At 36.1% G+C, this 26553-nt stretch overlaps 1 protein-coding gene and 1 long non-coding RNA gene across 7 annotated transcripts in view; one reads left to right on the forward strand and one right to left on the reverse strand.

The window, feature by feature from the left end:
* The window catches only part of LOC141415556 (spermatogenesis-associated protein 31E1-like), a 102169-nt gene that overhangs the window by 24104 nt on the left and 51512 nt on the right, over positions 1-26553 (forward strand). The window lies entirely within an intron of this gene.
* The window catches only part of LOC141415563 (uncharacterized), a 40073-nt gene continuing 15787 nt past the window's right edge, over positions 2268-26553 (reverse strand). Inside the window, exons 2-3 of the long non-coding RNA XR_012440548.1 lie at positions 4382-4457; positions 2268-2724 (exon numbers count right to left, since the gene is read on the reverse strand). This is a non-coding gene — a long non-coding RNA (uncharacterized lncRNA). The remainder of the gene's footprint in view (positions 2725-4381; positions 4458-26553) is intronic.

A 26553-nucleotide genomic window follows, 5' to 3' on the forward strand; every position in this document is an offset into this window, starting at 1 on the left:
ATATGGTCTATTTTGGACAAAATACCTTGGGCTGCTGAGAAGAATGTATATTGTGCTGTTATAGGATGGAATATAGAGTAAAATACTTTTAAAATGTCTATAACAATGATCTCAACCTAGTTGCATGTTAGGATCAAATGGAACCTATAAATAATTCTGTATGCTCTGGCTCTACTCAGAGGCAGGAGGCCCATGCCCTTCTTATCTCCTTATAGCTCTCTGTCATGATTTAGTGTGCACTCAGTGCTGAGTATGGACTAATCTACTAGAGAAGTTAATGCTATCTTTCTTCTCACTGCAATGGACAGGAAACCATGGTCATGTTGCCATAGGGAGTTTTACCTCAAAGCTGAATTGGTATTTTCAAAGTGCTGGTTTTTGAAATTTCAGTTTGCTTTGACATGTGAGTTTCGGAAATCAGATAAGTCTGAAGCAAGTAGACTTTCAACTGGTTTATTTAATTTTGGAAAAGCAAACCTATCTGCATTCTGAGTGATTAAAGTTGCAAAACACTCAGTTGCAAAGTCTTCCTTGTGTTACAGGAAGTTTGACTTGGCTTTTAGAATTAGGTACCAGAAACATTCTGGAAAAAGCCTGATAATTTTTTTTTAAAAAAGATGACATCAAGAATAACTGTACAATTCAAGATATCTTCAAATCCTTTTCTGCCCTCCTTCCTTCCTTTTTCTGACAAGAAGTTGCTCTCTCTCCAACCCTCAGTAGAAACAATGAAGACATCTGTAAGTTTAGCATGTACTCTTTTAGGGTGTACGTAATAATTGAACTGCCCTGTATGTTCATACTTACCTGTTCCTTCCTCTCAGTAGTTGTCTAAGGGTTTTATCTATGCCTAACTGTAAGCAAACTATCCCAGATCGATGAGTCTCAGTCCACCTTCCTCCAGCCCACCAAAACAGACACATCCTGACTCTTTTCATTGACTATAGTTGGCCTGAATCTGTAACACACAGGTTCTCGGAGTGTTGTTTTTTTTCTTTAAATTAAAATGATGGATTTGTGAGTAAATCCATTCACAATTCAGAAAGAGCAAGATACCTCCTTTTGGAAGAAAGATGAAGTCATATTGCAACAAAAATCTGCCTCTAAAAAAGCTGCTTCTAAAAAAATCTGTTCAATATGTACCAAAGAATCAAATTATACTGATCTGAAGAGATGCATGTGGAAAAATGCATTAAAACAGTGAACCACATCTACTGTGCTTCTTGCAGTGAACAAAGAAACGCTAGATGTATCAACAGGCGGGGCAGGGCAGGGCCTCTTTTGATTAAAATATACTTACAGGAAGAGGACAAAGCAAGCTGTTTTAGCCTTTCTGGTTCTTTTCATAAGTGGGGCTGGGGGCAGCTGCACATTCTAAGTAATTCATACAGGAAAAAAAATCATTTTCAGTGGCTTGTGATGGCTGTGAGTGAGAGCAGGTTTCCGTGCAAGAATGATCTATGGGCCAGGGGTTACACCCCTTTTTGCTCACACGAGGACTGATTGCATGGCCCACAGCTGGAGGTAATCCAGATATCTGTTTAATTAAATGGGAGCCATCATTCTGTTTCATTACATCAAAGCCCAAGGTGACATAGAGATGAAATGGCAAATGTAAATTTTCAGTCCTTACTTTCTTGGATAGTGAAGGGATAAAAAAAATCTAGGTAGGGTTTGTTTGTGAGCAAAGAACATAAATATAATTGGGACATCTGTGACTGTTTCAATTCCCCATCAGGATTGTCCTTCAAGAAATCATATGTTTTTCTGGGGCAGTATGTTTGGTAGGATAAACCTAAGAAGATATGAATGAAGCATTCTTCCCTTCATGAAAAAAAATATATACTGAGGGCCCACTGTGGAAATGACATGACAGGTAACACAATCACAGATCCTGCCTAAAGCAAGGTTAACTAAAAACAATGCCATAAGGACACTGCTCATATGGCTTAATGATTTCACATACCAGCATGTTCATTATTCGTGCTACAAATAATGCTTAGGCATTTATTAAAACAGTATTTGAATGTACATGTTTATACTGAAATTCAGGTAAAAGACTTTATTAAGAGAATGAAATTTTAGGAACTTTGGTGTCACAATATACCCCCAATATAAAAATAATAAAAAAATTTTAAAAAACAAAGCAAAAGACAAAATAAGTATTAGCTGCAAAGTTCAAAATAATTTGCAAAAGCAAAACTCAAAAAGAAATAGAACTATGTGTTACTACTGTTAGCTGTAACATAATCTGTGTCTATCAAAAGAAGCATCTACAAGTACAATTTTCATATTAACCATATTCCCACTAAGTGATTACTCAACTTTTTCCTCAGGTCTAGCTAAGAGGAACATTTTAGCTGGAAAAATTTCTCCAGGAATCTCTAGACTTCTTTTCACTGTCCACATTGTGTACATGCTGTATCATTTGTGATAGATTAGCCACCTCCCTGTAGCCAGGTCTTTATTATTAGTGTCAGAAATTTCTACATTTCTGCCTGCATTTGTCTTGAACTGCAAGAACAGAAGCTTTTTGTGATGATTGTAATTTAGGTTCATTCCTCTTCAATGTGCTCTAAAACTGGTCTCTGCAATGGATTGTCCTATCTAAGGATTTCTTGTTTTTACAACACTGTTGTATCCCTTTGCGTTCTTTCTTAATCTGAAGGTGATGGTCACTATTGTACTTGAACAGTGAGGAGAAATTTTCTTCTCCCTGGTTTCCTGGGAAAAAGAAAATGCAAATACCAGATTAAGCCATGATAAAACTATAGGCAATGTAGTAGTTCTTGGCAATGCTATTAGTCATTAGGTTTCTTCTGGGATAGTTAATAACATTTTAAAGGCCAGCGGCCTGGGTTCATTTCCAAACCCACTATTCACAAGCTGTGTGATCTTGGGCAAGTCATTTCACCTCTTTTAACCTGAGTTTCTTCATTTGGGTGTAAGAGCTGATAGTGAGTAATCCCTCAGTATCTATTCTAGGAGCCACCTCAGATAGCAAAGTCTTCGGGTGCTGTGTCCTTTATATAAAATGGTACAGTATTTCACATAACCCATGCACATCCTCTCATGTACTTTAAGTCATCTTCAAATTGGCTATAGTACCTAATACAATGCCTACCCACCACTTAATCTGTGTGAACTCAGCAAGCACTTGGCACAATGCAAATTCAAGTTTTGTGTTTTGGAACTTTCTGGAAATTATGAATGAGTATTTTCAATCTGTAGTTGGTTGAATCCATGGATGTAAAACCTGTGAATATGGAGGGCTGACTAATTATCTGTGAAGAACAGAATTGACAGTATGTCTAACTCCACACAATTCACACCTGACCATAAAACACCTTTTTTTTGAATAGATGGGAGATAACTGAAAGGGCTTTTGGCTCTGCTCACTTCTAAGATCTTATCTAAGAAGGCTTTTAAGAGAATATACTTAGTCTGTGCAGGTTGCTTATTATAAATTCACCTGTAAACTACAGGTTCATGAGTCATAGCTCCACTGGAGAATACAAATTGATAACTAATATGTCTCCAAGTACGTGATTGAAAAGATATAAAAATAGGGACATCCTGAAAATCAGCAGTTTCCATGGGCTTATACTTCACACATAGTAATTTACTGATAATTCAAAGCACATCTCTATGTAAAAGACCAAAGTCCCATCCCATCTTTCAGGGGCTCCAGATCCCGATGCTGTATCAGTGACTGTTGCTTCTTTCTTGTTTCTTGCACTGAACATTAGCAAAGCTTAGGTAAACTTCAGTCAGATTTGTATTTAACATGAGGCTGGTTCTTCCCCTCCTCCCTCAAGAACCAAACAAATGGTAATTCTGTTGAATGGAGCATTCCCACATGAGAGAAAATTCAATCCTCTTCATCCTTCAGATTTCAGTTCAGATATCATGAATGTTTTTCAAGGATCCTCTCTGCCACCTCAACACACTCACACACAGTCAAGCAGGGTTAGATCACTTTACTTGCTCTCCTAGCTTTTTACATCATAGTGCTTCTTATGTTTTCAAATATAGATTAATTTCTGTGATTTTTTCCAATGGCTATCTTGCCAACCATGCTGCATTTATGAGAGAAGGGCTTGCTTGCCTTGTCTATTTTAATCAGCAACTTGGCCTTCCCAACACTTAACATTTGATCATAGGCATTTAAAAAATCATGCCAAATTTGCATAATTATAAAAGAGTTAAACTAGCATTTGTGGTAGGAAAGGGATATAAAATCAGAGCAAGGAAAAAGGGAATTCTGTGGTGATACATTGGGAAAGATGGAAACCAAAGGAAAGAAAATGAATCTTGTGATAGAACAGTTCTTCGTGGAGTCCAGAGTATCTGTAGCTAAGACATGGATGCTGGTACTTACTGAGATAGGTCTATCTTCACAATAAGAAGTGAAATTCAGGAGACAGGAAGTGGATCCTGAAGCAAGAGATCATTACCTAGGAGATGAAATCAAAACTGCTTTCAACATTTGGATGGGAGAAAAGACTCAAGGGTAAGATAACTGTGCATATAATGTATAATAATATTAATCATGCTAGTAAAAGATGTATGAAGTATTAAACAAAGAAGTACACTCTTCTTTTGTTTTTTTGGTCATATTGGAGACTGAACCCAGGGCCTCAGGCATGTTTGACAAGTGCTATACATTTAAGCTGTATCTCCAGTCCAAAATATATAAAGCATTTTCATTGTATTTAGAGTCGCATTTTTATTATTTTGTTTCCAAAAACAACAGTTTTTGAGACCTTTCATGTATACTCTTCTCTCTTCCATCCTACTTTTTAAAATCAGATCTTGAATTTTTCATCTGGAGATTCTCCTCCCATTTTCAAGAATACAATACCAAGCAGCTGTGGTGTACAGTGGCCTCAGTCCACAGTCTGTCCCTATCTCTTCAGTCTTATCCTTGCAGATTTTCTGGCCAACTGCCAATTGTCAGCATATGAGCCTCTTTGCATAGGGATATTCTCTAAACTCAAGCTGCTCTGCCTGGGAAGGATGGAAGGACAAGAAATGAACTCCTCTTTCTCAACCCCTACCTTCTCTCAACCAATGACTGATAGGAGGTGGTACACAAATACATCAACTTCCTTGTTCTGTGGTTAGATTAACTCTGAGGCTGAAATTCAGCAGTGTCCCAGAGTTACCCAGTAGGAGTAAGTTCCTTTCTTTACAGTGGAATTTTGCTTCGTAACTCATCCATTCTGAATGATTTTGCCTTCCTTGTCTCACTTTCAGTTGTTCCTGTCTGGGAACAACTGAAAGGCTAGAGTAGCTGGAGGAAGAAAGCAGGTACAAGATAAGCTCAAGGGGCAAGAAGGAGCCACAGAAGGCTGAGAACTATGGATGTCTTTCTTTCCAAAGCCCAATGAGAAGCCCCTAACATTTTTTTCTTCTGAGACAGGGTCTCTCTATGGGGACCAGGCTGCCCTGGAACTCACTACGTAGCCCAGGCTCACCTCACACTTGTGATGCTGGGATTACAGAAATGGACCAACATGCCCATTAACTTTTTTTTAAATAAAGGGGTGGAGTGATTGGAATTTTGTTTTAAAATGATGAAAACATTTCTTTGGGAAAAGTTTTTCGACTGACCTACCTGAAAGATGATAGCATCCTAAACTAATCCTGGTAATCAAAGTCGAGTGACATGGATGTATTCAGAAGATAGTTAGGAGATTAGTTTCACAGAAATGGGAGCATTATTCTAAATGTCATAGTGTATTCAGAAAAAAGGGCTTGAAAATTTCATACTTTATAAGTTGTGTCACATTTTTAATTTTTCAAATTAAATAAAAAGTAAGAGAAAACCCAAGATGCCATGTTGGTGAAAAGTTTGTTATAGTGCTCTTGGGGTTGACCTGAATCAGTGAGGACCCTAGGCCTGACACAAGCCAAAACCAGTCAGCCGCATTTAAGGGGTAAGCGTGATGTTGCTATGACTGCCTTAGCTTCATTGTGTCCCAAGGTGTCACCTGATAAATTTAGTGCTGCTAGCCTTGTTCCAGGGAGTCCCCTTAGGGAGTCACCCTTGGAACTAAGCCTGGTTACTCAACCTCTACCACTGTCAGTGTCAGGAACTTTCAGACATTTGTACTCACAGTATTCTCCAAAGTGCTGCCAATTAAAACAGTTGGCCTGTGTCAGTTGAAGCAATTGTCCTTTGAGGAGCATGCAGTCACTGACCCTTTTGCTAATATCAGGCAGCCACCCAGGGACTTAGCAGCTTTCCTTTATCCATCCTCAAAGCATAAAGTTCATTCAGTAACTTCCTTCAAAGAGCTGATTTCCTTTCAGGAAAACTCCAGTTATTAAAAGTAGATGAGCACATAGAAAGGCCTTTTACTCTCCTTTAAGTGAGAAGAGTAAGAATACTCTTATACTTGATGAAATACACCAACCTTTACTCTTCCACCTCAACTTCTCCCAAAGACAGAAAGGGAATTTCCTTGTACTTTCATAAAAAATAATGAAAAACCAACCTTATTTTAATTCTTAGGTCATTGGGTACAGTGGATTGTGTGTATGTTCAGGGTGACTATGCTTATGACTGGGGCTTATTATGTGTAAATAAACTGTTATGGAGTTCTGGGGAAAGAGTAAGGCATAGTCTTTGGGAAGGATCAAGAAGAACAGAATGTCTTACAGAAGAATAACATTTGGGTCTGATCTTGCAGACAAAATAGGACCTTGCCCAGTGCAGTAGAAGAAGCAAAGCAGGCAGGCAGAGATAATACATTGTACAAAGGAACTGATAAATAATAATTGGCCAATGCAAGAACATAGATGATATATGTCTGGGAGGGAAATCAATGCCAGAAGATGATTCTAGAAAGGTAGGTGGCAAATATATGGTGAAGGCTTATATACTATGTTTAATAGTAAAGGCTTTTTCACAATGAAACCCACCAAAGACTACGAAGGGTGGGTGCTTAAAAGAGTGAAATAGATGGGGTAAATTTCATCATAGTACATTATATGTATGTACTAAATATTACAGTGAACCCCTGCACAACTAATTTATGCTAATAAAAATTTTAAGAACAGAGTTCAGGCTTTTTTTCTTAGACATTGAGAAAAGATGCAACTTTCTGTATTTATTCATTTGATCAGATTTGCATTTTGAGGGTTGACGCTAGGAAAAACTTACAGGGTAAATGGAAAGAGAGTAACACCTGAGCTAAGAAAATTCATTCAGTGTTGTTGCAGTTGTCCTAGCAAGACATTTATTTAGCATCTCATGTGTACCAGAAACTATGCTAGATGATTAACATATGCAGTTATGTTCAGAATACAGGCTCTGGAGTGAATCTGCCTAAATGCAAATCCTGACTTCTCTACTTTCTAGCTGGATGACTTAAGCAAATGACTTAACTTCCCTGTGCTAGTGTCCCCATCTATAAAATGTTGATAATCACATATGTATATAGGGATTGTGGTGAAGACAGAATATGAGACACTTAGTTTTATATCTTTTATCCAAATAACTTTCCCTGAAGTGAGAATTATTCTTACTCCACGGATGAGGAAATTGAGTCTCAAAAATGAAGTTCACTTGTGTCACTGAGGGAGAAAGGAAGAGTTGGAGCTGGTATTTGAGCCCAGCTTTTTGATTTCACAGTTCATGATGTTAATTTCTTTTGTGAATGTTCCATATAATGCAACTGCCTGGAGTTGGGTGGAGGCTGGTGAATCTAAGTGACCTTTGGGGGATAGACTCTGCAGGAAGTGAGATGGCTTCTGCCATCATTCAAATAATGGAAGAGAGAAAGCATAGCAGTTCAAGAAATCTTTTTGGCAGCCTAAGGTGTTCTTAACCTCCAGGTTGCTATAGGTCTGCACAGAGACTAGTCTGGGCATGTGCCAGGGAACACATCACCTGTCTCTAATGCAATTTGTTGATCTTGCATTTGCACAGTGATCAGAACTTACATGCTCACAGGGAATAGTATGTATTCTTAGGAAAGAACAGTATGTCATCCATCACACTCAGCCTAACAGAAGTTGTGTCAAATACATTCATGAACTTAATGCTATAAAGTTCAAATGAGGCCTTTTCCAGATGATTTAAACAATCATGCTAACAAGCCCTAGATGACCTAGAAGGCTTTTGTGCTTTGACTTCAAGAAAATGAAATATTTGTGAGTTTCAGTACTGGGATGATCATGGGGTAGATATTTTTGGAAACGATAATCTTTTATTGCCTCATAATAAAGGACATAATATCATTAATGCCACATTAATGTGATGTGTCTAAGACTAGACGACAGGATATTTAAACACAGTCAATGGCCATTTTTACATTTGTAACTGACAGAAAAGGTTGCCACAGTCAGCACAGGTCAATAGCTATCCAGGTTCCAACTTGGTTCTAAGTTTTACACATTCAAAGCTTAAGATTATCCATCTTTCAGGTTAAAAGACATAAATTCTTGCTGAACAAATTCATAAAGGGATAAATTATATACTAGAATATTTAGTTTATCATGAGCTACTAATGTAGATGATAAATGATACCCCAAATTTAGATTTCCTAAGTAGTTCAGTACATTCCAAAGATCAAATTATCAATCTAAACATTGCTTCATAATGCTAGAATGAGAGGAGAAGGTGTAGATTGTCTTAAGGTATACATTTTGTGGAAAAATTACTTTTTTATTCTAAAATATTTCTGCCTCTGCCAAGACCATGCTGAAATTATATAGCCTTTGTCCTACAACAATTGACATGAATTAGAGTAATGCAGATGAGAAATGGCTTGAAATAAGACTCTACTGTGGGAGAAGAAGGAAAGAGTTGAGTGATATTTAAGAGGTAAACTCAATAGAATATAGAGATGGATTGTGTGTAGGAAGGTAGGCAAAAGGAGAAGTTGAGCTTATTTGTAGATTTCTAACTTTGGACGTGTCAATCTAGGGATAATTATGAGCTATCCACATGGAGGAAACCAGTTGGTATTGTCTTGGAAGAGATTTGATCTAGAAAGGTAGATTTGGAAATCATTACTATGTCTGTCTGTATAAGGATGCGATTTCCCAGGAAGTGTGCATGAAAAAGGAGCAGAAGGTAACCTGTAGAATTCTGTGGCACGCCAACAGTTAACTGGCAGGTGGGAGAAGAGGAGCCCACAAGGAAGAATGAGAAAATGGTGGCCAGAAAGGTAAAGGAAAAAAAAAGAGGCAGAAAAATGCTGTGTGAGACAAACTGGAAAGATATTTCAATAAAATCAAATGTTACTTAGAGACCAAATAACAAAAACATGAAAATGTATCTAGTGTGTAACATCTAGGGATCCTCAGTTGTTATTTATTGAGTGCTAAAGCCAGAATTCAGATTGTGCTGTGTAAAAAGATGAGTGGTAATAATTTCAGGCCACTCATTCAAGAAGCCTGGCTGTGGGGTTGCATGATGGGCTTTACAAGATGATGGTACTTGAGTTATTTGCTGATTAGAAAAATGCTAGAAGAAGAAAAGATGTTGGATATATAGAATGGAGAGCAATAAAGGACACTCCTGATTTTATTATTTCTTCAAATGGGACACTTAAAAAATAGTATTATCTTGAATTCTTTATTGAGTATATAATTTTCTTTTTTTTTCTTGGTGGTACTGGGGTTTGAACTCAGGGCCTCATGCTTACTAGATAGGCACTCTAACACTTGAGGCACATCCTCAGCCTTTTTTGCTTTAATTATTTCTCAAATATGGTCTTGCCCAGGCTGTCCTGTAGTGTGATCCTTCTATTTTGTGACTCCCACATAGGTGGAATGACAGGTGAGTGCCACCTCACCCTGGTTGAGATGGGGTCTTGCAAACTTTTTGTTTGGGCTGGCCTCCAATTGCCATTTTCTCAATCTCCCCTTCCATAGTAGGGGGTGGTTACAGGTGTGAGCCACCATGCCTGGCTGATACTCTCCAAGAGTGACATTTACAGATTCACCAAATTCTGCAAAATCTTCTACTTGGTTCCTGCTTATAAATAAATAGAGGTCTGGTCCTTGGTAATATATCTGATTGGTTGTGCTCTAAGCAGGGAGAAAGGTTGAAAAAATAGCATAAAGAAAATTTCTGTTCCAACTTGATGACCTACAAATTGTGCAATCAGTTAGGGTTATACTTACTCGTAGAGACAGGATTCAAAGGATGTAGGCTATGAGTGCTTACTAACCACCAATCTCATTTGTAAATATATTTTTTATGCTGGATTCTATGGTGAGCAGACCACTCTGGGTCCCAACTCTACAGAAGCATGATCTGATGCTGGAGATGAACGTGAAACAAATAAATGCTTAGTGGAACATTTCCCTTAAGAAAATCATCTCAACTGATACAGCACTATAGAATGGTCAAAATGTAATTAATCACAATGGATTAAGACTAATTGGAAAGATGTTTTAATAAAGAAAGTTTTCAATACAGTCAAATGCCACATAAGAAAAAGAATCTGTATTTTTGATAGAGGGAAGTGTATGTCAAGGCCCTGGAGTAAGAAGTACCAGTTAACATTTTATGGACATCTTTGTTTCCCTACTTTTACCCTATATCATCTATATGTTTTATTTTGTGAGTGAAAGAGAAGAGATAGAAGCTTCATAAAAATAAAGGGCTGAATTAACCAAAGATTTTCAAAGGAATAATTGATATTTTAGATGGGATAAAGAGTGAGAACTTGGGAATACAGAGTGCTTAGGTATTATGTAATTTTTTAATTTTTTTTTTGGTGGTACTAGGCTATGAACTTACAGCCTCACACTTGTTAGGTTGGCACTCTACCACCTGAGCCACACCTCAGCCCAAGTATCATGTAATTTTAAAAACTATGCATGTATTCACCATTGTAGATTTCTTCCTTTCCCAGTTCAAAAGGAAAACATTTCTAATAAGTTCCCAAATACTCTGCTGCAAGTGGACAAGTTCTGTCTGCAGGCACCTGGAGAAATCCCATTTTGGGGGAGGGTGAGGCAGATGCACAGGCACCAACAGGACTATTGAAATAAATCCTTAAAATCACAAGCCTTCTGCTTCCAGCCTTGGTTTTCCAAGATTTGGTTCTCTCCAGTCTTGGTTCTTTGACATAATAAGGAAGTTCTCTCACACTCTCCTGGACAGTGGCCAAGATTGCAAACATGAGTCTTTTATTTTTTTATTCATTTATTCTTATGTGCATAGATTGTTTGGGCCATTTCTCCCCCTGTCCCTCCCCACCCCCCTCACTTCCAGGCAGAACCTGTTCTGCCCTTTTCTCCAATTTTGTTGAAGAGAAGACATAAGCAATAATAAGAAAGACGTAGTGCTTTTGCTAGTTGAGATAAGGATAGCTATACAGAGAGATTCCTAGCATTGCTTCCATGCATAAGTGTGTTACAATCCAAATTGATTCATCTCTACCTGACCTTTTCACTAGTTCCTGATCACCTTCCCATATTGACCTCTGTTGCTTTAAGGTTTCCGTATTCGCTCCTCTGCAGTGGAGACATCAAACACTTTCATGTTTTGGGTTTCCTACCTAACCCCATACCTCCCATATGTGTGCTCCCCTTGTCATGTGACCCAAGTCCAACAACACTGCTGTATTTGCCCAAGATCTAAAGTCCACATATGAGGGAGAACATAGGATTTTTGGTCTTCTCAGCCTGGCTAACCTCATTCAGAATGATGTTCTCCAGTTCCATCCATTCACTTGAGAATGATAAGATTTCATTCTTCTTCATGGCTAAGTAAAACTCCATTGTGTATAAGTATCACATTTTCTTAATCCATTTGTCAGTAGTCGGGCATTTTGGCTGTTTCCGTAACTTGGCTATTATGAATAACACTGCAATAAACATAGGTGTGCAGGTGCCTCTCGAGTAACCTGAGTCACATTCCTTTGGATATATCCCCAGGAGTGGGATTGCTGGATCATATGGCAGATCTATGATTAGATTTTTAAGAAGCCTTCATATTTTTTCCAGAGTGGTTGCACTAGCTTGCATTCCCACCAGCAGTGTACAGTATTCCTTTTTCCCCATATCCTTGCCAACGCCTTTTGTTGGTGGTGTTTTTGATGGTGGCTATTCTAACAGGGGTGAAGTGGAATCTTAGTGTAGTTTTGATTTGCATTTCCTTTGGGGCCAGAGATGGTGAGCATTTTTTCATGTGTTTTTTGGCCATTTGAATTTCTTCTTTTGAAAAAGTTCTGTTAAGTTCAGTTTCCCACTTCTGTATTGGTTCATTGATTTTGGGAGAGTTTAGGTTTTTGAGCTCCCTGTATATTCTGGTTATCAGTCCTTTGTCTCATGTATAGCCTGCAAATATTTTCTCCCACTCTGTGGGTGGTCTCTTCAGTTTAGAGATCATTTCTTTGTTGTGCAGAAGCTTTTTAATTTTATGTAGTTCCATTTGTCCATCTTTTCTCTTAGTTCCTGAGCTGGTGGGGTTCTGTTGAGGAAGTCCTTGCTTATACCTGTTGCTTCCAGAGTATTCCCTGCTCTTTCCTATACTAACCTCAGAGTTACAGGTCTTATATTAAGGTCCTTGATCCGTTTTGAGTTGATACTAGTACAGGGTGAAAAACATGGATCTAGTTTCAGTTTTTTGCAGGCAGATAACCACTTTTCCCAATAAGTATTTGTTGAAGAGTCTGTCTTTTCTCCATTGTATGTTTTTGGTGACTTTGTCAAAAATAAGGTGGGCATAGCTGTGTGGATTCATATCCAGGTCCTTTATTCTGTTCCACTGGTCTTCATATCTGTTTTTGTGCCAGTACCATGCTGTTTTTATTGCCATTGCTTTGTAATACAGTTTGAAGTCGGGAATTGTAATACCTCCAGCATTGTTCTTTTTGCTGAGTATTGCTGTGTTGATTTTCTTATGTAGCAAAGGTCCTTAATTCTCAAACCTGAGGTTAAGCATTTCAGAAATAACACTACCTTTGAAAATCACTTCATGGCCTCTTCTTTTATTCTAATTCCTTGTTAATGGATTTCTCCATTCTAATTTTTCCCTTGGCTTCCTCCTTCCCTTTATCCTTCTCATTTATTTTTATGTTTAACTAGGATAAAGGAAGGCAAATATATTTTGATCCAAATTTCAATGTATAATCTAAGTTTCTAAGTTCACAGTGTGTATAATGTGAAATGTAAGAGACCTATCTGTAAACCAGGATGAGAGCAATCATGACAATGAGGGACTAAAACATATTGTTCCAATAAATTGAGTGTAGAGTCTTGGGTTACTGAGTGAATTTTCAGGAATAAAATGCAAAGCTTTCAAAGCTGGTGCTGAGGTTGTTAAAGGTGGTCCTCCCTGAATCCAAATTTAAATTTCTTTCTCCCTTGTCTTTTTCCTACCCAAATCTGAGAACAAAAGTTTCAGGGGTGGAACTGTAATCCAGCACTCGGGAGGCTTTTCAGAAGGATCCAAATTTGAGGCCAGCCTGGGTGGGCTATCTAGTGAGACGCTGTCTCAAATTAATAATAATAATAAAGGTAAAGGAGGTCAGCTATCTGAGAAAATGTGACAAGTAAAGTTCATAAAAAAGCAACAAGGTAATAGAGTGTCCTGTTCAACTATGAGTAATGATGCTTTTTTAGTGTGACCTTCTGTTTTTTTGAAGTTCTGCATTTTTTTATCCCACCATAAAAATATGTTTCAGTGTCTCATTTTTCATTTTCTTTATATAGCAAAACACTCATATTTTGAAAAAAAATAGCATTGTGAAAATGTTTGTCATTTTATTGGAAGGAAAGTGTTTTGTGCTCACCAAAAGGTTTCATAATGATAAAGACCTAAAATGAAAAAAATACCTGTGCAATTTAGAATGTGAGCCATTCCAGCTCAGTAATATCTTTTGATTCATAATAGGAGCTCAAATAATGTAAAATACCAATTGATGCTAATTTACAAAAATTCACAGAAACACCTGAAAGCTGATAAACTACACAGGTATTCAGGAATAAATTTAGAAATCAAAATAAGTCAAATGTGTTTCCTCAGATCTGTTTGTTTACTGACTCTGGTTAAGATCTTTTCCTTTAAGAAAGTTAATAAGCTTGATTATTTGGTTCATATCACTTGTAAAAAGTTAAACATGATCTCATTCATGATATTTTGGCTTAGGATTTAAGTGATTAAATCCTAAGCCTGAATTATTTTCAATCTACTTTGTAAAAAGAGCTAACTCCTAGTTTTCCCAGAGTGACTGTTGACCTGCATCTCTTCATTGAAATGAACAGACCAACATGCATTAACTGAAAGGTAATGATTATCACTGATCCAGCTTGATGCTAAATGATCTAGCTAAAGATAACTTGCAACAACAAACTGACCATCCATCTATGGCACTGCCTGAAGGGTTACAGTTAGCTCATAGAAGCGATGTGCAGGTTAGAAGGGCCAGCAGAGGTCATGCCAAGAAACGGAGTTGGAGGTGAAAGAGCACATCTTACCTGGATGGAGCCTGGCACTCTGTCATTTTAACAGTACACTAATTCCAGTAAGTTTCAGCACTTACGGCCTTGAAGCTTAATTACTCTCATTTGTCTTCCTAACAAATGATGCTAGAGCTTGAAGATGCCAGCAGTTTGCTCATAGTAAGTCCATAAATGAATGTCTAAGTTATCTGGGAACATCTTATGTGTGGATGTGAAGGATCACCTTATGCCAAAACAGTAACTGAAACACTCAACTCAGAAGTCACAGTGCCTGTCAGGGTACCTTTCCTTTTTATTTATTACAAAAAAATTTTGTTAGGATATATTCATTATACAGGGAAGGATTCATAGTGACAGTTCCTGTTAGGCTTATATTATACATTGGTTAGATCACCCCCACCCTCTCTCCCCCTCACCCTCTTCCCTGTCCCACCTAAAGCAATTGCAAGAGGTTTCTTTGTTCCATTTCACATAATTATATGCAGTCCATCAACCTTAATTCTCACCTTAATTTCCTTCATTCACCCTTCCCCCTCCCACTCATACCCCTCCCCAGACACCCACTGTATCTATTTTATAGTCCTGTCTTTCATCATTAATATTTAAGTTGATGTTCAAAGAGTCAGGGTAGCCTTTCAATTGACTTCTCGATAGAATTAGCTGAGCCTACATGTTTTGGGCACATGTAACTTCAGTACTTAAATAAACATATACATAGATGAATAAAATATGAAATAATTCCAAGAATGAGAGATGAGTAGGACAGATTGGGTTTTAGTCATTTTCACTGAAATTTAATAGAAACAAATAAAGAACTGAAAATAAATTGCAGTTAATTGAGATCCTACCCTCAAAATAGATTGAGTGGAAAGAACTTAGGGCTGTGTAGATCAATAATCTGCTGAAGTCAAGAGTGGGGTGCAGCTCAGTAGTAGTAAATAAATAAAAATAAGAATAAAGTCAAGGGAAAAAATCAAGGAAAAAGAAAGATTTACACTGTTTGGAAATGACACCTGGTGCTGGGTAATATGAAAGTGTTCATTTTATAAATTAATGTGATGCCTTACCCTTTCTTAAAAACTACTAATACATTAAAAAGGGAGTGGAATTTTAGAATGCTTTTTGAAATGAAACCTATATTGCAGACATCTTCTGTACAGATACTCAAGTTTTCTCTTAATTATGTTTCTATTTTCAGTTGCTAGAGCAAAGCACACAGTTACATATGGTGAGCATTAGTTTGAAGTGGTCTGTTAGCTTTTGTTAAGTCCTGTCATTAAATTTCTTGAATGAATTCCTATCCAGTTTATCCTACCAAATCTAAAGTTTGTTCAGGTGTTGAGAATGAGGAATTTCAAAGCAAGCAAATAGCCTCATGAGCTGGCACTAAAACAGGAGAACTAGCTAGAAGACTTATGTTTTGTAGGTGGAAGTTAGAGGAGAAAAATAGTAATCACAGGATGGACAGTGAGAATTGTGAGACATGAGGAAGGAGAGAACAAAATGAGAAGGACTCTCACAAAAAGGTCCATCAGAGAATAGTGTCTATAGCATTTTACTGCTCTCTGAAAACCCAAGATCTAACACAGTACTAGAACATTTTGGTCATGATGTCCTATTTATTGACCATTTGTCAGTGATGGTGATAGTATATTTACTGACCATTTTCTCTGTCAATCTTTATTTACATACGCTAACTTGCTTTATTCTATAGAAACTCTTATTTTCCCCACTTTATGGCTGGAAAGATTGAAGAATGTAAAGTTTTTTGTCTGGCTGCACAGTTAGCACCTGGGAGACCTGGATTAGTAGGCAGGAACACGTGATATGTAGTGTGTAGTTATTCACTCCAGTGAGTGACCCACTGAAAGCAAAGATTTCTGTGTGGCATTGGTGTTGGAAAGCCAAAGCAGCATTCTTTCCTGAAGCAAATAGCTGTACCTAGGAGCGTTTTGTCCAAAGTCTTAACAGTCAATTGGTTAGTATTTACTAAGCACCTGTTTATATGGAGGACCCTGTGCTAAGAATAGAGGACGTAAAAATGAATCTTTTGATAACTGCATTTTCACAAAATTCACACTTAGTTTTTGAGGCTATAACAAAAAGTAGCCATAATGATAGTAATATTAATAGCTGCCACTGCTGAGTGGTAACATGCGTGGCATTTAACAATGTCATGATGTGGGTTTAGTTCTGTTTGTTTTATAGATGAGGGACTAAGACTTGTGTAGGTGAAAGTAACTTGATCAGCCTTATACAGTTAGAAACTGGGCAACCCAGGATTTGTACAAGCTGAGTACAAATGGATCTTCATGGTATGTGTGTGGAGTTTCCAGCAGGAGAATGAAGCTAGTCTTGCACCCATGACCAAATGATCCTTCTCTGTATGGGAATCCAATACTCTAAAATGGAAAGGGTCACTTTCCAAAGAAAAATGGATCTAAGCAAAAAGAAATGTGAGTCGTGTCAATCAATTAGACTTGAGATACCCCGAGCAAGAAACAAGTCTGTGGAAAGCCCTTCCAAAGAGCAAGCAAGTAAAATCCTATACAACTGTCATCAGTATCCATGCAGGACTGGTTCCAGAACACTCACAATGTGCAAGTCCATTATATGAAATGGTGCGGTGTTTGCATAGATTACATTACTTCATCCAATGTAAATGATGTATAAATAATTGTATTTTCTAGGGAATAATGACAAGAAAAAGAAAATAATTTATTTTTTGTGAATATTTCCAATCCCCATTTTGGTTGATTATGTGAGTATTTGGTTCATACTGATCTCTAGGCAAAATAGAAATAAAACTTTTCTGGTAGAAATGCACTTGCTAAAAATTCAATAAATACAGTTTAAAAAATACTATCCATTCTGCTTTTTTGATGGTAAGAATTTGAAATAAAAATTTATCAGATCTCTTTGTAGAGCAAAAATCTTGATGTAACACTCCAGAAAATATGTCATGTGTGGAGTTGCATATTTGATTACTTCAAATATTAATAATAAACACATTTGGATTATAGTAGAAATACTGAATTATTTCTGTTCCTGCTGTAGAAAGTAATACGATAAAATCACTACTGTATAAAAGGACTGTCAAAGACTATGCAACTAAAAACATAGGGAAAATGATGTGGTAGAGGCATTCTAGAGAACTCATAAATAATAAAACCCTCATATAGTTTATGGATAAATTATATATAGATAAATAATATGATAAATGTAATATAAGTGTTATTTAGTTACATATGATATAAATATTGTAGTAATATAATAATATAACAGGCAAATCTCTAGTTATTTTTCTAGATATTAAGAATATTACAGTACCTGGAAGCTTTTAAAGCTATTATTGCTTATATATTATTTAATTTTTTTCTTTTTCTAAAAATACTCTATTTTAAGTTACTATGTATTTGAATTATTATGAAACTCTTCAAATTAAACTCACATAAATTGTAACCATTTTAAAGTGTACAGAGCAGTGCTATTTAAATGTTTTACAATGCCATGCTGCTGCCACCACTGTCTAACCCCTCAATATTTCCATCACTCCAAGATTTCCTCTCCTTGGTCCCTGGCACCATGCATTGCCTATTTTGAACACTTCATATAAATGGAATCATACAATTTGTGGTCTCTTGTGGTTTTTATCCACTTAGCAGAATGCTTTCATGGTTCATCCGTGCTATAGTATATACATATCAATACTTCATTCCTTTCTTTTCATTCTAGTTTGTCTAATAGTGCATTGCATGGATGTACTTCATTTTGGTTATTCATTCATCAGTTGACATGTGAATTGTTTACTATTGTTTTGAATACATATTTTGACTATTGTTATTAATGGATTCTATTGAACATGTTTTGTGTCAACATATGTTTTTAATTGTCTTGGATATATATGCATATATATATATGAGTTGAGTTCATAAAGTAACTATGTTTAATGTTTTAAGGAACTGATAAACTGTTTTCCACAGTAGCTGCAACATTTTACAGTTGTGCCAGCAATGTCTGAGGGTTTCAATTTTTTTTATTTCCTTGCCAACAGTTGTTATTTCTCATTTAAAAAAATCATTGCCAAATTAGTAGATGTGAAGTTGGTAGTTTATTGTGTTTTATTAATGTGAATTTCCTTAATGACTAAAGAGATATAGCATCTTTTCTTTTGCTTGTTAGCCATTTGTATGTCTTCTTTGGAGAAGTTATGTCTATTAAAATTCTTTGACCATTCCTTAATTAGGTTGTTTCTCTTTTACTGCATAGTTGTAATAGCTCCTTATGTATTGTGGATATTGGGCTCTAATCAGATACATAATTTATAAATATTTTCTTTCATGTGTTGGTTGTCCTTTCATTTTCTTAGTAGTATTCTTTGATGAACAAATTTTTAACTTTGATGAAATCCAATTTACCTATTTCATCTTTTGTTTCTTATGGTTTTGGTGTTTCAGAAATCACCATCTAACTCAAGAAAATCCAAGATTTATATTTGTATTTTATTGAAAGGGCTTTATAGTTATAGTTCTTTGATATATAAGATATATTTGCATTATTTTTTTACATGATAGAAGGGAGGGATTCCAAATTCATTTTTCTGCATGTGGATATCTGGTTGGTTCCAGCACTATTTGTGGAAAGGATTATTCTTTCTTCATTTAATAACTTGAGGACCTTGTTGAAATCAATTGATCATAGTTTTAAGGGTTTGTGTTTGGTTCAGAATTCCATTACATCGATCTATATGTCATTCTTATACCAATACCACCCTGTTTTGAAATACTAGTATTTTGTTGAGGATTTTTGTACCTATTTTCATAAGGTATGTTTGTCTGTATTCTTCTGGTCATGTCTTTGTCTACCTTTGATATTAGGATAGTATTGACTTCCTAAGATGAATTAGGAAGTATTTCATCCTCTTATTTTTTGGAAAAGTTTGAGAAGAATTGGTGTAAAGTCTTGAAACATTTGGTAAGATGGAGCAGTTAAAACTTATGGTCCTAGGCTTTTTTTTATTTGAAAAAATGTATTACTGACACCATTTCTTATCTTGTTATTTGCCTATTTTGTTTTCTTCTTGAGTCAGCTTTGGTAGCTTATGTCATGCTAGGAATATTTCTGTTTTTTCTTGGGTATTTAATGTTTTGGTTTAAAATTGTCCATAGCATTTTATGATAATCCTTTTTATTTCTGTAAGATCAAAAGGGATGTACTACTGTTACTCCCGATTTTAGTAATTCGAATCTTTTATTTTTTAGTCTAAAGAGTTCTTAATTTAGTTGATCCTTTCAAAGAACCAACTTTTTGTTTCATTATTTTTCTCTATTTTCTCTGTTTACTTTTGCTCTAATTTTTATTATTTTCTTCAGGTTTAGTTTTCTGTTTAAAATATTTTCTTAGGGGAGAAGTTTAGATCTTTCTTCTTTTTTAATTTTGGTATTTACAACAGTAATTTCCCCTGTGAGTGCTGCTTTAGCCTGCATTCAATCAGTTTTGATAAGATGTGTTCCATGTTTATCTATCTTAAAGTATTTTCTTATTTTTAAATTTTGTTCTCTTGATTTCTAATTTCATTCCAGTGTGTGTAGAGAAACATACTTGGCATAATTTTAATATTTTTAAAGTTTATGATGACTTGTTTTTATAGCCTAACACAATTCTTGGAGAATGTTTCATGTACATTTGTGAAAATGTGGTGGTGGTGTTGGGTGGAGTGTTCTATAGATGCCTTTCAGTTATGGCTTATAGTTGTGTTTAAGCCTTCATTTACTTGCTTATTTTCTGACCAGTTGTTGTATGCATTATTGAAACTGGCTTACTGAAATCTACAAATGTTAATGTTGAACATTCTATTTCTCCTGGCCCTTCAGTTCTATCAACTTTTACATCATTGCTTTGGGTCTCTGTTAGGTACATAAATGATTACAGTTTTTATACATTCTTGATGGACTGATATTTTTATCAAGATGTAATGTCCTCCTTTGTCTCTACTAACAATTTTTGTCTAAAGGTCTCTTTTTTGATATTTACATAGATACTCTAGCCTTTTTCTAATTTGCATTGAAGTCCATTTTTATCTTTTTACTTTCAACTTACTAGTAGTATCTTTCAATCTTTTAGATGACACATAAAAATTCATTCCCCTCATTCTCTCTTTTAGTTGAAGAGACTAATCAATTTATATTTAATATAATTAGTGATAAGGAAAGCATTAAATCTGCCATTTTGTTATTTGTTTCTAAATGTCTTATGCCTATTATGTTCAATTCTCCCATGGTTGCTTTCTTCCATGTTAACTATTTTCTTTGCGTGACTCATGCTTTTTTTTTTTTTTTGTAAAACCCAGATATCTTGAATATTATAATGTGGTAGCTATAGAAATTTGACTGTCTCCTCTCACTACAGCTTATCATTGCTCTTTTGGATAACGATTGTTTGTCTATTCATTGTTTTGAACTAACTTTCTAAAGTTGTGTTCTTTGTCATGTGTAGTCACTGTTCAATTTGCTCAGTGGTCAGCTAATGATTAGACAGCGATTTTCTCAAATGCTAGTATCCAAAAGTAACTGTCCTTTTAGAGGCTCTTATGTGTTTGTTGGCATACGAATGCCTTAGCCTTCACTTTCTTCTTGAACAGAGACTCAGAATTAGTCAGGGTTGAGAGCTTAGGGCTTTCTTGGGTCTTTCATGAGCATGTATACAATGCTGGACATGGGATGCCCTTCTAGATTCCCAAGAGTATTTGGGATCCTTTCAAACTTCTTTCAAAAGCCTCTTACTCTCCAGTCTTTCATTCCAAGGTTTTTGATTAGTCTGTTTTTTGTTCTAATAGTTGTGTGTTGCCTTTGGATGCAGCAAGTCCAACATTTGCCTGTAAATACTTTCAGCAATGCACCCACATCATCCTCCTACCCCTACACACCCACCATCTATTTCAGGTGTGCTTTATCTTGAGTGAGATGCACACAAGCTTCTTGAGTAACACTGGTCAAAAAAAAAAACCCCACCAATTCTTTGCCATGAGATCCTTTCTGCTCTTTATATACTACTATTGGGAATATGGTCTGTTATTTTCAAATCTACCATTGTCCTGGAGAGACAGATATGAGAATAGGGTAGGTTAAAGTGTCATAAAACTCATTGCTGTCACGAAGACTTAGCCAGTTTCTTGAATAAGAAATTCCTGGATTGTTACAAGCTTTTTATTAGTTTCCAGAGTTCTAAAAAAATTGATTCTGCCAATTTTTGCTGTTATTTTTATTGCTTTTATAAATAGGTGGGATTTTGGAGTTATTTACTTCATCACACTGATACTATTCCCAAAATATTCTCTTTTTTTGTATTTTGTTAGCATATAGTAATTGTACAAAGGGGTTTCATTATGACATTTCCATACATGCATACACTGTGCTTTATCATATATATCCCTCTGTTACCTTTTGTTATCCCATTCCATCTCCTCCTTTTGCCCTTCCTCTTCCACATCCTAGTAGCCCCCATCTTATTTTCATGTCTATTTTCCTCCTAGATTCCACATAAAGAAGAAAACATCAAATGCTTCTCTTTATTGGACTGGCTTATTTCAGTTAATATGATGATCTCCAGTTTCATCCAATTTCCTGCAAACAATTTAATTCATTCTTCTTTACAGTTGAAGAATATGTTGGGCTCATAGGCTGACTCCATGATTTGGTCATTGTGAATAGTGCCACAATAAATATGGGTATGCAGATATTTCTATAAGTTGACTTTGATTCTTTTGGTATATACCTAGAAATGGTATGACTGGATCAGGAAACTCTGTTTTTAATTTTTTATGGAAAGTCCATACTGATTTCCATGGTGACTAGATTAATTTACATTTTTACCAGCAGTGAATAAGGGTTCAATTTCCCCACATCCTTGCTAGCATTTGTTGTTGTTTATTTCCTTGATTATAGCCATTCTGACTGGAGTGAGCTAGAATCTCAATGTACTTTTGACTTCACCAAAGTATTCTCTTTTGAACCTAAGTTTATATTTTTTACTTAATGTTTCTTTTCCTAAAGAGGGTCTCCCAAGTTATGTGAGTACAAAGCCATACCAAATGTGAATGTGTCCTTACACAGGCCAGTGGGCAATTGTAAATGCAGTACTTCAGAGAAGGGATACAGTGTCATAGAAGGGGAAAAGTTTGAGATGACAGATTAGAGAAGGGACTTAAAAAAGTCTTCATGGAAGCACAAAAAGAGCAATGCTTGGAGGTATCACAATATGGGATTTCAGATTTTACTGCAGAGCCATAGTAACAAAAATATCATGGCACTGGCACAAAACAGACCTGTAGACCAATGGAATAAAATAGAATATCCAGAAGTAGACCTACACAACTACACCATCTGATTTTCAACAAAGGAGACACTGGGAAAAAAATGGTCTCTTCAACAAATGGTATTGGGAAAACTTGATATCGTCATGTAGAAGACTGAAACTAGATTCCTATCCTTCACCCTCTGCAAAATTTAATTCAAAATGGACCAAAACCCTTAATGTATAGCCTATAACTCTGAAGTTACACCAAGAAAAAAATAGAGAAACTTGAAAATATAGGCTAATAACTTTCTGAATAGGACACCAATTGCTCAGGAAATAAGAGTAAGAATTGACAAATAGGACTGCATCAAATTAAAAAACTTCTACATATCAAAGGTAGCAGTTTGTCTGGAATCAAGAGACAAACTGCAGAATGGGGAAAAGTCTTTGCCAGTTATTCGTCAGGTAACAATTAATATCCAGAATATATAAATAGCTCCAAAAATTAAACACAAAAATAATAATCCAATTAATAAATGGGAAAATGTATTAAACAGACAATTCTCAAAAGAAGTGGCCAATAAATACATTAAGAAACACTCAACATCCCTAGCCACAAATCAAAGTGACATTGAGATCTCACTCCAGTCAGAATGCTTATCATTAAGAAAGCAAACAATAACAATTTCCACTGGCAAGAACACAGTGGAAAGGAACCCTTATACCGTGGGAATAAAAATTAGTGCAGACACTATGGAATTCAGTTTGGAGGTTCTTCATAAAACTAAAAGTAGACTCACCATATAATCCTGCTGTAACACTCCTGGGTACATATGCAAAGGAATGTAAGTCCGTATATAATAACGACACCTGAACACCCACATTTATAGCAGCACTATTTATAATGACCAAACTATGGAATCAGCTTAGGTGCCCATCAGCTAACGAATGGATAAAGAAAATGTGGTGTGTATATACAATGGAGTGTTATTCAGTCATAAAGAAGAATAAAATTATATCATTTGCAAGAAAATGGATATAACTGGAGATCATCATATGAAGCAAAATGAACCAAATTGAGAAAGATAAATATCGCATGTTCTCTGCCATGTTGCAGAATTTAGACCTAAGGAAAACAATGTGTGTAAAACTGGGGCTGTTGGGAATGAGAACCAGTGAGAGGGGGACAGTAAAAGGAGAAGGTGAAGGGGGGTGGATATGATCAAAGTACTTTGTATACATATGTGAAAATAGGATAATTAAATCCACTGGAAATTGTTTAAAAAGTGAGAGAGGGGGTTAAGAAAGTAATAGAGGGGGTGAATTTGATCAAAGTATATTATATGTATAAATGGATATTTTCTAAAATGTCTTCATGGAACAATTGGATTTTCACTGGAAAATTTTCATGGAAGATAGCATGGAGATGGTGAAAAGATATTACAGGCCAAGTAAAGCAAAATTTAGATGATAGAAAAGCTGACATCACATTTGGTAGAAAACAATTACCAACTTTGACTTAGGAGAAGAATATTTGGGAGAAGTTGGTAATGCAGATTGAGGAGACAGGGGAAGGCCTCAAATGCCAGATTAGAGAGCCTTAACATAAATTTCATTGTTAAAAAGTTAAAAATGAATTTTTTTACCTTACATGTTATTTTGTCCTCAGAACCTCACAGATTATTCTGTAAATAGCATTGTGATTTATATTGCATTTCCTCTGCTGCCATCTATAAGTTATGTCTTATGTAGTGTTCTATACACTTAAGTGGTTATGAGTGAGTTACGGGACCTTACTGAACCTAGAAAAGACTTTAAAACCCTGCATGTTTGGAGAAATCACATTTCTGAGACTCACCTGTCACTTCTCAGGATAACTTTGGAGTCCTGGGCATCTTGATTGTGAAGTCCAAACAGGCCATGACTAAAAGAAAAAAAGGAAGGGTGTGTATGGGTGTGTGTGTGTGTGTGTGTGTGTGTGTGTGTGTGTGTGTTGTGTCACAGAATTAGAGGAAACAATAGAGATAATTACTAAGATCCAAAAGGAAGCACAAAATTCTAAGGTCTAATTTTTGGAACTGGTGAGGCTTCACATTAGCTATTCACTTCTAGTCATCCTCAAATAATAAGTGAATAGAACAGTCAGTGCTATTAGAATAATTTACTATTCATCAAGAATAATAAATGAGGGGAATAGGTTGTTATTAAAATTTGTCTAAAAATAGCAAAGAAGAAGGAAGAAAGGGAAGAACTACCACTTTTTTTTACTCTGGCACCAACTTGTGCATTGACAGCATGATTGCTTGGGTGCCAGGGGTCTCAGAGAAGAAGATGGAGCCAAATGTGCCTGCAGTCAGTGCCTCCGTCTTGGCTAGACACCAAAGTCAGCTGAAGCACTGAGGAATCTTCCTGGCTATCCTAGCTCCAAAAAGCAAAACACTTTCCTGCTTTACTAATGCTTTGCCCCAATGGATTGCCTGTTTTCTCGTTAATCATTAGTTTTTATGAACTCTGTTGGCAAAAAGTGCACAAATCACACACAGAGATAGATGCTGTCGACAGTTTCTGATCAGAGGGCTGCTCATTCATGGCAGTAATGGAATGAGCATCAGCCTTTGTTTCACTTGTTTACCACACAATGCAGATGTGACTTGGTTGCCTTATTTATTCATAACTCCCTCCCAAACACTCTCAAAGATAGTAAAAGGTGATGATGAGCACTGAGATATACTGCTGGGAAGGGAAGAAAGGGCAGGAAGTTTTGACTAGTTTCCTATCAGTTTACCTATAGGTTTTGAATTGCCATTAACATTATAAATTAGCTATAACTGGCATGCCTGAGCACTGAAGCCCCAGCAATGAGCTATGCTCCCCTGCTGCCCCAGGAGATCCTAAGACTTAACAATGTCCGGGGTGAAATAAGTCAAGGCAACCCAGAACCTGCATGTATCCCCTGCTTGCTATGTGAGTTCATTGGTAAGGCCAGATTCCATCAATGTTGATGGCAAGTTTCCTGTCAGGCCCCATTTGTTTTACTACAACTAAGTCTGATGGTCTGAGTCACCCAGCTGATACTTATTCAATAAATAAGTTTCCCATGGTGCTAATGAAATTCTAAATCAGGATCTACATCCTTTTATCCCAGTAGACACCTATGTAAAGTACAATGTAACATTGTAGAAATAATTTGCAGGAAAAGGATGTTCCTTTGCTCTGTCTAGCAGCATCCAAGACTCAAATGGCAATGGACTTGTTGGGGGTGGGGTGTTGAGAGCTTAAGAAATGGGTAAATAACCTATTTGTGAAGTGAATTTGTATATGGTTTGAACTAGCTTGATATATTCATGGTTGAATTTTAAAAGTTGATAACAATTTCATCTTTCTAGAGTTGGGTTACCAGATAAAATGCAGAAAGCCCAACTGAATTTAAAATTCAGATAAATGAATGACTTTTTAAGAATGTGTATGTTCTAGATATTACAATAAACATATTTATATGTTTATTCAGTATTTATCTGAATTGAAATTTAACTTTGTGTATTATATCTTAAGTCATTAAATCTGGCAACCCAGCAAGGGTACTGTATCATACAGGGTATCTGCTCAACTGTGGAAGAAATACTGTTCTGTTTATATGATTAGGAGCCCTTCACAGATGCGTGTACCTTGTAGAATCACTCGTGTTGTTACTGAACATGTGAGAAGGCACATCTCTAAAGCCTGTTAAACCATTATTAACATGTGACTTGTATTCTGAATAAACTACCAATAAATATGTACGATGCTAAAATAAATAGCATGCACAAATGGTTCCAAACACAG

Source organism: Castor canadensis, chromosome 13, assembly GCF_047511655.1.
Source record: "Castor canadensis chromosome 13, mCasCan1.hap1v2, whole genome shotgun sequence".
Taxonomy (NCBI): Eukaryota; Metazoa; Chordata; class Mammalia; order Rodentia; family Castoridae; genus Castor; species Castor canadensis.